This window comes from Heterocephalus glaber, unplaced genomic scaffold (genome assembly GCF_053883595.1).
Source record: "Heterocephalus glaber isolate CG9 unplaced genomic scaffold, H.glaber_assembly_v1.0 deba00000122, whole genome shotgun sequence".
NCBI classification, from domain to species: Eukaryota; Metazoa; Chordata; class Mammalia; order Rodentia; family Bathyergidae; genus Heterocephalus; species Heterocephalus glaber.
This window is the reverse complement of record NW_028258138.1, coordinates 21,266,904-21,280,126: the sequence shown is the minus strand read 5'-3', so window position 1 is coordinate 21,280,126 and position 13,223 is coordinate 21,266,904.

Sequence of the window (13,223 nt, the reverse complement as noted above, 5' to 3'; positions counted from 1 at the left end):
CATTTTATTTCTTTGATATATGTACTTTAATTTTAATTTAAATAAAGAATTGAAACTAAAAATCTGAAATCTATTCATTGTCACATACCTAAAGGAATAATGTGCTTCTCAAAACTCTAATATTGTTCTATCATATAAAATTATTTAAATTACACACATAAGATAGTAGTGAAAGTTTTGTGATTATTTAATTCTTGATTCTTTTTTTAAACTTATGATTAATGATTTAAATTATGATCAATGTGGTTCACTGTGACATCTTTATACATACATATAACATGCTTTCATGCTGTCCACATTCCTTTTCACCCCCTCTTCTCTCTGCCTCTATCCCACCTACCCCCAGTTCCTTCTACTTTCCTAATAGTCACTCTTTCATTTTTTGCTTTTTTTTCCACTTAACATAATCATCTTTAGTTCCATCTATTTTCTTACAAACAACATGATTGTGGTTTTCCTTTATGACTGAATAGAATGACTTTGTGAATATATAGCACATTTTCTTCACACTTTCACTAACTGGTGGACACTAACTTGATTCCAGATTATGTAGATTCATTTGTGTGAACAGTGCCATGATAAAAATGGATATACAGGTTTCCCTATACTATGCTGATTTTATTATTTTTAGTTATATACCAGTGAGTATTATAGCAGCTCTAGTTTTAGGGGTTTTTTTCTTTCTTTTTTCTTTCAGTTCTTACAATTGAACTGGGGGCTTTACATATGTAAGCCAAATGCTCTACCACTGAGTTATGTATCAAGGCCATATTTTTAGGCATTTGAGAAACTTGCATACTGATTTCCATAATGAATGTAGTAATTTACATTCTTACCAATGGTGGGCGAATTCCCTTTTCTCTGCATTCTTTCTGGCATTCATTCTGGCAAGTTAATAAAGAAACAGTCCATTTCTTAGATGTTAAAACTCATAATAGTAATAAGATATTGTATAAAAAGGAATCCCAATTATAACTATATACTTTATGTTTGAATAATTCTTGTGTTTTTAATAATGAATAAATTTTCAATTTATGAAAATAAGAGAGAACATTATTTATGATGCTACTTTCACATCTCTGATGATCATGATGTTCATAAAATTTCTATTTACAAACAACAAACAATATAGTTTTATAAAATTTATTTATATGTTACCAACATAAATGTTGACACCAAATTCTAATTAATTTTATGAAAAAGGTCTTGGACACAGTTGTAAATATCAACAATTGGTTTGTAATAAAGCTCAAGTTTGGAGAGATCTGCATGTTAGTTTTTGTCTAGAGAACAGAATCAATAGAAAATGTAAAACAGAAAATGTATAAATGGGAATTTATTAGTCAGAATTACAAAATCAGAGGCAGAAGATACCATAATAGCACTCCACATGGTCAAAGGCAGAAGAATCCACAATACCTGCACACTGGAGACATGTAAGATCCATTACATGCCCAGGAAAAAAGATGGAAACTGCAGAACAATAAGGATCAAGGAAGCAGCACCAGTCATCTGCCTAAGGTCTGGAGCACTCACTGTGCTGCTGCTGGTGTCAGTCCGTGTTGAAAGGCTGAAGACCGATGTCAATGGTAATGGGAAAGATTGGAACTCTCCCAAAATGGCACACTTCCTTCTTCTTTCCCTTCTTCCCCCATCCAGGCTACCAGCTTATTGCTTGGTGGTAACTACACTCGATTCCTCACCTCAGTTTGCTGGCCTACATGTTAATCATCCACAGATACACCCAGAACTAAGCTTTACTACTCAGCTAGGTGTTCTTACTCAAGTGCAGTTTCAATATCACAACTAACCTTCATAAAGAGAAATTCTGGTTAAGCTACTAAGTCACTTCTAAATCTGTACTATGAAAATTTACTGAAAAAAAGAAAAACATTCTGAAACGATAGAAGTCTGAAATATTTTAGTAATAGGAGACCTAATGGTGTTACAGACTATTTAATGACTATTTCATCACTAAATTTATTTCAAGGTGTGCTTTTATTGTGGACATTTAGAATTTTAAGTGCAAATTTTGCATATATTTTGTTATGAAAGTGATGTTATTGTTTTAAATTTCATCTCACACTAGACATTTATTGTAATTTTTATATCTTGAGCTTGAGAATTATACTTGCTTCTCTAAACAGAAAGTAAATGATTAACTTAAAATAAAATGGAGCATTTAGCAATACTTCAACATGTATAACACAACAAAGCATTGTAGAAACATTAATAAATGTCTAAATTGTATATTATATTTTAAATATTTATTCTTGTTCAGAAAAGTCAAGAAAACTGTGAATATGCAAACACAAGAGTCAAATTGCCTAACTTTAGTTTTAGCTGTTATTCAATGGAGATATAAATTCAATCAAGTAATTTCACACTTCTGTGACTAAATCTTCTCATCTTTACAGTAGAACAAATAACATAACCTCTGCAGAGTGCTTGCTTGAAAATGACAGGAGGCTATGAAATAAAACTCTGCATGAAGCATTTAGAATGAGTAATAATTCAATAAATGTGCCTATTATTCTAACTCACTCTTCCATGTGAGCATCCCCTAGGACCTTCAGAAAATTGCATCCAGTTCTGGAGCATCCAGTTCTTGAAAGAAGGTTCAGAGGCTGGGGATATAATTCAGTGATAGAGTGTTTACCTAGCATTCTGGAGACCTTGGGTTGGTTTGATCACCAGCACCATAAAATAATAAGAGTTATACTGCTTATATAATAATTATTATGATTATGACATGAATAAAGTAGGGATGTAGAATAGATTACTAGTTTTCTGTTTCTCTTTTATTTTCAAAATATCTCATCTATAATTACAGTGGTTTTTTTCTACCTCTCCCTCACACTACTCCCACTCTGTCAAGAGTATAACTTTTAATAGATATAGTTTTACTAATGTGAATTCCCATCAAGGAACATCCAAATTGATTATGTGGGAGTTGGGCCCTCTTCTTAAGACAAACTTACATTGAAGTCCTCATGAATCCCTTTTGTACCAATATCATTCATATCGTACAGTAGCCTTGCCAGGAAAATTTCCATTGTCCCTAGAGTAAGTTAGACTGAAGTATACAAATACGGGATATTATTTTTTTTTTCTGAGTTTAAAACAATTACATATATTTTATTAAACTGCTTTTATAGCAACCAGCATAATGGAGTAGAATGATAAATGCTATTTCTCATAGCAATAGTTGTGATTTCTAATTCTATATTTTCACACATTTGCTAAGAACATAATGACTCACACTCTAAAACTTTTCATAAATTTTTTCTTTTCATTTCTTTTAGTAAGAGGACATCTTTTATTTTCAGTAGTTTTATTAGTATACAGGTTTTGCTCTTTGGAATTAAAAGTGTGGAATCTTTTCTCAATTTTTATTTTTTAGTACCTGTATGTAGTACATAATGATTACATTATTGGTAGGGAGTTGGCACATATACATAACACACCTTAATTCTTTTATGGTCCCCTTATTCTTTCCTTCTTCCCCTTCCTTCCATCTCTTGGTCTCCTTCTTTGTGAAAGATTTATCTCTTATTTCCTGTTATTCATATTTTATTTTGCACTTTATTTATATTTTAGATGTCTTACATAAGAGAAATCATGCAAATTTCATCTTGCATGTCTGATTTATGTTACTGAACATTACAGTCTCAAGGTGCATCCATATTTCAACAAGTGACTCAGTTCATCTTTCTTTATGGCAGAGTAGTACTCCATAAATACCACATTTTATCCATTTACCTGTTGATGGACATATGGGCAACTTTCAAGATTTAGGTATTATGAATTGTGCTGCTATAAACATGGGTATGCATGTATAATGCTTCCTTAAACAGATATATCATTAGGAAGTTGAATCCTAATACTACCATAAGTTGGCTGCATTCCACTGTTCTAATGTCTTTGACAATAAATAAATAAATAAATAAACAAAAACATCCAACCAAACCATGCAGACAGCCCTGAGTACAGGAAGAGCTTATTTCAAAGTGATAGATTTGAAAAAGATAGACAGCATATACCTTCAGGTGAAAAGGTGGGTAAGTGTCCCCTGTCAAGGCTTGGGTTATATTTATATGATTCAATGGCCCCTCATTGAATATCATTTCTTTCCTCCAAGATTATTGCACTACAGCAAAGAAAATGGGGTTGTTTTGAACAACTTCACAGGAAGGAAGCTTCCTGTTTACTCTCCAGGTGGAATGTCTCTTTACAGTTTGTTTTAAGACCTTGAAGCTTTTTACAAACCCTCATTCAGTGATTAAGCTTTGTAAGGGTCCTGGACGTAATCAGGATGCTCACAGGAGGTTACATTCTCTTGGGCTATAGCCTGAAGTGTTGTTTGTTTGTATTTTATTTACAGCTAATGATTTTTTTTTCAAAAAAACTTTATTCCTTAATGAAAATCACATCTTTTCATGTAGTTCCTTCATGTAGTCCCCAGCTCCCTATCTCCAGGCCTGCTGATGTCTAATGTTCTGTCAAACTGCGTGAAGCACATTTTCAAATTTTACTTGAAAGAGCAGCTACAATTACCCTCAGATTTTGAACCCAATTAGCCTAATGACACACCTATGGAATACATAAACCTCTCTCTTATAGTTTTGGAAAGCAATACAAATACAAAGAAGATATTTAATCTTTGTTTTTCAGAACTCATAATCAAAATATATTCTTTCAGTAAAAATGTATAGACCATTGAACATAAATTAAGTAACACAATTAATTTACCCTAACTACAAAACTATCATTTGCCTTATGTATTAAAATAATTTAAAGTTAAAAGGAGATTCTCAAGATATAGTGTAGAATATTTTAGGACTAACATGCTGATCACATTCTCAAATTCATAAAGTGCTAAATCATAAACAATGTAACTTGAAGGTAAAACTTTTAATTGCAGGATGAAAATTACCTAATTGATTTGTTAATTTTCCCTCTCATAATTTTCATATTTCAAATAGGGAAGTACTTGAGTTTGCTGGAAATTTAGAAGAGAATGGCTAAGAAGATATGTGTATGTTTGTGTATTTGTCGTGTGTGATAAAAGTGAAGATAAATTAATCTTAACATGGGACTAGAACTAGAATCCTAACAATATTGTAAAAGCTTTACTACTTGGACTTTCCCCTAACAACATACAACACATTAAACTTATGATTTTTATTTCTTTTATTAAATAACTAACAAATGTATTATTCCATAATTTGAAAATATAATGCTTTATCTGTTCATTTACTAAAACAGATATTAAGAAATGCTTTACAGAAATAGTTTCCAAACTATTAAATTATTTTAACATTCAAAATAGGCAAGTAGGGCTGGGGATTTATCTCAGTGGTTCCAGTGCCTGCCTCGCAAGCTCAAGAACCCGAGTTTGATCCCTGGTACTAAAAAACAACAATAACAACAAAAAGGCAAGTATTCTTCTTACTTTGTGAGTGAATTCATTGCTTACCTCAATGCAATCAACTGAATTCATTCACCTTGCAAAAAAGACACTCTAGTAAACAGTAAAGAGCTCATTTTAGCATTGAAAGGGTTAAAAAACATGCTGTGCAACAAAGAAACATTTAATTATTGAAAAAGCAAAACAGAAATCATCTTTACCAACAATTACTGCAATTTTCTTTGTGATCTTGACGAGGTGTTTTTAAGTAACTTTTTTCTTAATAGGATAACTACTTATCCGTGTTGAGGTTAGGAAGTGCAGTGGAGTGTTATACAGAGAAAATTTATTAGCATTTTAGTTGGGGAAATGGCTTTATATTCCTGAAAAATGCAGCTGTAAAATTTAAAAGTAAATTGAGCTAGAGGAATTTCTTCCCACTACCCATGTCAAAGAAGTTAGAGGTATATTCAATTGCTATTTGAATAATTTATAACTGGCTATTGTCATGATGTAATGCACCCTTTCCAATTACAGTCAGCTTTTTTCATTAGGTTTTAAGACTTAATTTCAGAAAGTGAATTCATATTTAAAGCCCAGAGCACCTGGTCTATGACTAAGTGTTGCATCAACACAAACAATGAGACTACTTGATGAGAGGGGCATGCTTCTGAATTTAGTTGGCATTTTGTTACTGGGAGTGTTAATTGCTTGACTTGGCTGATTTTACACACTGACAATACTTCTATGTATATAAACTTTCTTTTTTAACTCACACATCTTGTTCACTGTTGAGTGTTTTTAGTGATCTAAAGCTTTAAGCTTTATAATACAGAAATCTCAAGTAACTTAAGAGTAGTTTAGAAGCAAAAACAACAAACTTACCATATTTATTTCAAGACCTAAGTGAGATATACATATACAAATTACAATACATTAAGAAACAACCATATAGACAGCAGGGACAATAGAAGACTAGGGTTTAAGGACACCCAGTCCCTCATAGCTAAAAAAGCTGCTGATGGCGAATGGGACCCTGCTTACATGCCATTCTCTATGATATACTATAGGTAAGGGATCTAAACAGCTGTGACTCTGGGTTTCATACAAGTGGCAGATATCATTGGACTGAAGCCATCCAGGACATCCTGTAGTAGGAAGGACAGGAATAGAGAACACAAGATTACAGTGCTTTTACAGTTCCCTCTTTGTCTCTGAATGTTAATATCCTCAGGACACTCTGCATATATGTTTCAGATCTAGAAGTGAAAAGAGAGAGAATGAATTAGGACGGCCAAGACCATGCATGGATTTGTATACTAATATTTGTTAAAGGAATATCTAAATATATAAGTTAAAACCAGCTGAAGAAATAAGAAAACTTATTATGAAGAAAGCTTCATTTAAACTTGAAATTACATTGAAGCATTTGATTATACATGCCTATAAGACAATGGATGAGAACAGAGTAAGAATTCATTTATGTAACTCACAGTTACCAAGACAAAAAATATCTGAAATTCTTGAAGTGAATGACATTTTCTTGGAACTGAAGAGGACAGGTTTGGATACATTTTTAATCTCTTTTGTTCTATACCAGCTATGGAATCTTCAGAATCCTAGTCAAAAGTCTTCTTGAGCTGGGAAGGTGATAGAGTAATAAGCAGCAACAATTCAGCCTCTCTAAAATTCTTAATTCACATGCTAGAAAATAACGACTTGAGGAAATAAAGGAGGGAGTGGATCCCTAGGATCCAGGAGGTATCTAAAGGGAAAAATGGAGCCCACAGAGAAATTGAAGAGACAGAACACAATGCAGAAATAGAAAGGGGAAATTTGCACTTTCTCCCATGCTTCTGGCTTGTGGCATGAGAAAGCAAGAACAAATCTACAGAGACATAGTAAAAGTGAGCAACTCCAGAGGCTTTCAGCTAGAAATGTACCAGTGGAATGGAGCAGTGGATACTGTGGATACAACAGCTGGTGAGTGACTCCAATCTAAGTGACTGCTGTGTCTGCTGGTGAGAGTGTTTGGTCAGATGCCATTTTAGGGAGAAGCTAACTGAGTCTGGGATTCAGAGGACACATGGGTTGGCTTCATCTCGATTCCCAGAGTTAAACTTTCTTGGTGACTGGGTGAGGGACAACCATTGGAGACATCCATGATTAGGAAGCCATGACCAGGAGGGCAAAAGACACTCAGACTGTTGTAAGTTAAATGGCACAGGCCCCAGCCCCATGACCAAAGGCCAGGTTTAGCATGACTTTCCATGAAATTGAAAGTCTTGGAACCATCATCCCACCCTAATCTTACTACCAACTTGCTGGTGATTATCCAGCATAGATCTTGACTGACTGCTCTTTGTCTATCATGTAGAGCAGTCACACATTGAATTGGACACTGTCACAAAATTGTAGACCTCAGAAGATTATTACAGGCCTGAAATGACAGAGAAATTTATTTTTTTTCTTATTCTTTCTTTTTGTTGTTGTTGTTATTCATTTTGTTTTTTAGTTGCTTTTTTTCTGATTGTGAACATCGTATTTTAGTGCTTTTTGTCTTTTTTTGTTCTTGTTTTTTTTTTTCTTTTCTTTCTTTTCTTCCCTCTTGTCTTTTTTCATTAGTTTCAGGATGCTTGAGTTATCTTCCTTTGTCCTTCTACTGCACTTCTACTTGCTTTGGGTTCTATATATTCCTCTTCTTTTCAAATTTTCTCCCCTTAAGGTAAAATCACTCTAATGAGTGGATATTTACTGTATAAAATTTTCTGATTTGTCATAGATTTTGTTATTTAATAATACATCTTGAACTTTTGGATAGAGGTACCAAACTACTAATTATCATAGTTTGTCATTTTAAAGTCTGTGTTTAATGCTATTGTTATTATTGATTGTACTATTTTTAGCCAAGGTAACATAGTTGTTGTGATCAATTGATCTTCTTTGTATGCCAATACCTAGATTATCTGGGGGGGGGTGTCACAAACAATACTACAATCCAGTACCAAAGAAATGACACTAGCCAAACAGGCTGCAAGTTTTCACCCCTAATAAACAGAAGGGGAAGGACCCCAGGACCACCTCACAGGGCAAAAGCTAGCTATGCTTAGAAGACATCTCTGATAAGTAATCATTTCTTAACAAGGTCTCAATACTAGTCATAAAGCTATCTACTAAAAAAGAAATTCATAGCCTCAATGTAGAAAATAAGTAAACAACAAAGAAAATGAGAAAACACAGAAGCAAGATGCAACCCCACATTCTTAACTCACTCAAAGCACATCCACTAAAGTGGAAGAAATCAAAAGGCATCTAGCTGAATTTTCTGAAATGATAGCAGCAGAAGTAACAAAATGGGTAAGTTTCTTGACAAAGCCTAAGAAGAAATAATTACACAGATAATTAAAGTGATGATGACCATCATGAAGATAATCACTAGTGAATCTCGAGTAAATACAGATTTTTTAAAAAGAGGAGCTTAGGAAAGACATGAAAAAACTATGAATGCCCAACATAGAAAAAAAAATTGGATTGCATAAAACAGACTCAAATAGAAATCCAAGAGACTAAAAATTCTATTGAAAATATATACAGCAGAGTCAACCATTGTGAAGATAAAATAACAGCACTAGAAGACAGGGTTCTTGGTGGCAATAATCAAATGAAAGACTTCTTAAAAATAGCAAAAGATCATAAAAATCAGTCAAACTGCTGTTACATGATTCCTAGAAGAGCAATGTAAAATTGGAACCAATTAAAAATAAGAAGATACAACAAAGGGCACAAAAAACCTGTTCACAGAAGTAATTGCAGAAAACTTACCAAGCATGAAAAAAGAATTTGATATACAGATAAATGAAGCATACAGAACTCCAAATAATTATTATCAGAAAAATTACACCAAACCATATAATAATCTAGATTCCAGAAATTCAAAAAAAGAACAGAATATTAAAAGCTGTTAGAGAAAAAAAAATCACCTTTAAAGGAAAATTCATCAGAATCTCAGCAGACTTCTCAACACAAACCCTTAACTTAAGGAGAACTTGAAATATTTCACAGCCTATAAGCAAACAAACTCTAAACCAGACTGATGTACCACACAAAATTGTCTTTCAAAGTTGATGGAGAGATAAGATAGTTTCACGAAGGAGAATATCTGAAGAAATTCATGACCACTAAACTAGCGTGCCAAAAATGTTCTGAAGAATATTGTACAAAAAGACAGTGAAGAGAACAATTCCAAGTACCCTAATAGAATGAATCTAGCAGACAAGGCAAATAATTAAATCGAAGGGAAAGAAAGGGAGCCAACAACAGGAAAGTAATATAATGACAACAATAAATCAATACCTATCAGTTATAATCATCAATGTGAATGGTCTTAATTCACCAATCACAAGAAACATATTGACAGAATGTATCAAGAAAAAAAATCCAATAATATGATGCATATAAGAAACACGTTTAACTTAAAAAGAAATTCAAAGACTGAAAGCCAAAGGATAGAAAATAATACCCCATGAAATACCTGGAAAAAAGCCAGACAAAATGGAATTTTCAGACAAAATGGAATTCAAGTCAAGACTGATCACAAACACCAAAAAGGGTCACCGTATACTTAAAGGAACAATTCAAGACAGACAGTTAATAATTATATATATGCGTGCACCAAATTCTGGCACTCCCAACTATAGAAAACCAACACTAAAATGAATATGAAAAATGAGAAAAATACTAGTACAATTATAATGTGACAGCTCAACACACCACTGTCACAAATAGACAAATCAACTAGACAAATTCAACATAGAAATATAAGAGCTGAATCACTTTAAAAACACTTCTTGATTTAGAACTTCATTTCGCCCATTTTTATCTTTTTTGGGGGCACAGAAGTGGCTAGGCATGCTCCGATATCCATTCTTTTCCACTTCCAAAATGTAATGTGCTTTCCTTAAGCATCTACAACTCAAACATAAATTTCTTCAACTTCCTTTGTACCTGCGGTTGTCATATAACAATTTTTACCAATGAGATAAATGCAGAAATTACTAGGTGACTATTATAGCTATATCTGGAGGTGCCTCCAACACTTCTTACACTCAAAGGTGAGGATAGTGGAAGGTCACTGGATTATGGAAGCCCTAAACCTGGCTTGGTAATGGGAGGTTGGGCCTGATCAGAAGACATGTATTATTTGGGGTGTCATTTGGTAGGGTACACCTCTCTTTCTGAATTTTCCCTTCTCTTTCTGTGGAAGATACCATGAGGTGAGCAGCACTCCTCTACCAAAGCCCTCTTGACCATGTCTTACTGGGTTGGTGTCAGCAAACTATGGACTTAAAGCATGGGCCAAAATAAACCTTTCCTCCTTTAACTTGTAGGTGTTAAATATTGTGTGCCAGTCATGAAGAAAGTGCCTAAAATGGTCACCTTTAAAGAGAATTCATCAGTTCGACAAGAAACTCATTTATGTTTTTTCATTTTTATGAGGTATCAACATAGTGGTTGAATCCCTGGAAGCCTTGGCACAAGTCTGCAAATGTGTGTACCACAAAAAAAAAAAAAAAAAAAAAAAAAGGAAAAAAATGATATCTGAAGGGTTTCTTCCGTGAATGCATGTTAAAGACATAGCATCTGTTCTACATTTCTTATTTTAAAGTTTCTCTAAATGGTGAGGTAAAAAAAAAAAAAATGTTTAGGGCTGGGGATTTAGCTCAGTGTTTTGGCCACCTGCTGTGCAAGAGCAAGGACCCGAGTTAGATGCCCGGTACCTCAAAAAAAATAAAAATTAAAAAAGCTTAAAAAAACTATTTAAGCCATTGTTTTTATTAACTAAATGCAATGCCTAACTAAAATCAGTTCAATGTGTTCTTGACTCAATTCCATTTAATCTGAATGTGCCAACTTAATATTATCATGAACAATGTATATTTATTAAGGAAATGAAATATTAACATATTGTGCTGAGGTGGATAATGTGCATTAAAAATATGTGTTAAACGAAATGCAAATTTTAAAGAAAGGTGTGGTTTTTAGATGATAGGTTTATCTATCACTTTATTATTACTTCATATTTCTGTTCCAGTTTTCTTTTCAGGATAGGAAAAAGCAGGCATTCCATGTTAGTAACAATGACGTCAATCATAGGTACCAGATGAGAAAACATCTCATCCTTAATTCCCTTAATTCCATATTCCTATCATGTTGGACTAGTGAAGTGTAAAATGCATGCTGATCTATTAGGGATTGATAAGAAGCAACATGATTAAGTAATGATTTATATCCTTTGAGATTGACAGCCTACAGAAAATTGTAACAAATTTGGGAATCTAGTGTAACTCAGAAACATATTACAACTAAGAAGCTTGATTACTTATCTTGGGTAATTCATCATTCTTACCTTCATCTGTTATCTCTCCTCTCTGCATAGTAATCAGTGATATTTATTCTCTACTCCAAAAAAAAAAATGCATGCTTAGTTTACATGACTTATTCTATTAGGAAAAAATGCAAGTTTTCCTATTAAGGAATATTCTGAAAACTCTGATATTATGAGTTTCACACAGAGATATAAAAATATTAAATTGGATTGAAAAATTTGAGAAATCAAAATCAAATTAAAAGAGATTGCCTTTTCCTTTCAAATATCAAAGCATAATGAAGCAGGAGCTGGTTCATTAATGTTTTATATGATCCCATTTTAAAGTTATGTCACTTTTATAAAATATTGGAAAGAATATTTAACAGCCATTTGCAGAAAATTTTTAAACAAGTACTAGTGGAAACTTTTAGTTATCTAAGCAATAGACCTTTGTTTATTTTTTGGAAGAATCAAATTTTTGTGTTTGTATTGAGTCATCTCAGTAAACAGTCATCTCTCCACATCTCCAGATTTCATTCCTCATCAATTTCAACCAGTTATTGTGGCACCATTCATGTTTCCACAGATGGACCTAAGCATTGATTTGTCAAGCAATTCTATCCTATTAGATGAAAAGGCATGTTTTCCAGGGGCCTGTGAAACTGATTCCCATCATTGCTTTCCAAAGAAATGTACCATTCATATTTATTGGTTCTTTTTACACCTAGATACTTGACTGGAACTAGTGCAGTTTTTCTGAATTTAGCTAACATGCTAAGGATGGGAACATAGAGTTTTAAAGATACATGGGTCTGAAACAAAATAATTTAGCTGTTAAATTAGCAATCCTGGAGAGGTTTTGTCTCTAGCCTTCTTGTTTTACAGAAGGGTAATTTATTTCTTTTTCTTAAAATATGATCTACTTTAACTAAATGTATGGTAAAAAAACACATGAGGACACAGATTCCTACTAAGGTCTATCTTGGATGTGCCTAGTATGGTTAGAAGTATTTTGCTGTTTTCTTATTTTTCATACAATATAAATACATTTTTATTTCCTATTCACTTAAGGCAAATAGAAAAACCATTGGTGTTTTTAAACTGTGATCACTTGAGCACTAATTACCTGAGGTTAAACATTTAGATAGCACTACATAAGACCTACCCATTCAGCATATTTAGAGTTTGTGACCAATATTTGTAAGACAAAATAAAAGAAAAACTTTTCCCATTAGCTGTAATTTTTTCAGAAACAATTATAGCTGTTGGAATGTACTTTTTAGTATTTCAAAATTTGGTCACTTTTGTCTCTTTACCATTTAAAAAAATCCCTTAGGTTAATAGTGCCACAAAGATTATTCCATTATGTTCAAAATCTTATTTTCAAATTAAGTAATATTGCATAATTTAGTTCTGTTCTTTCCCAGAGATATTTGTCTCATATGC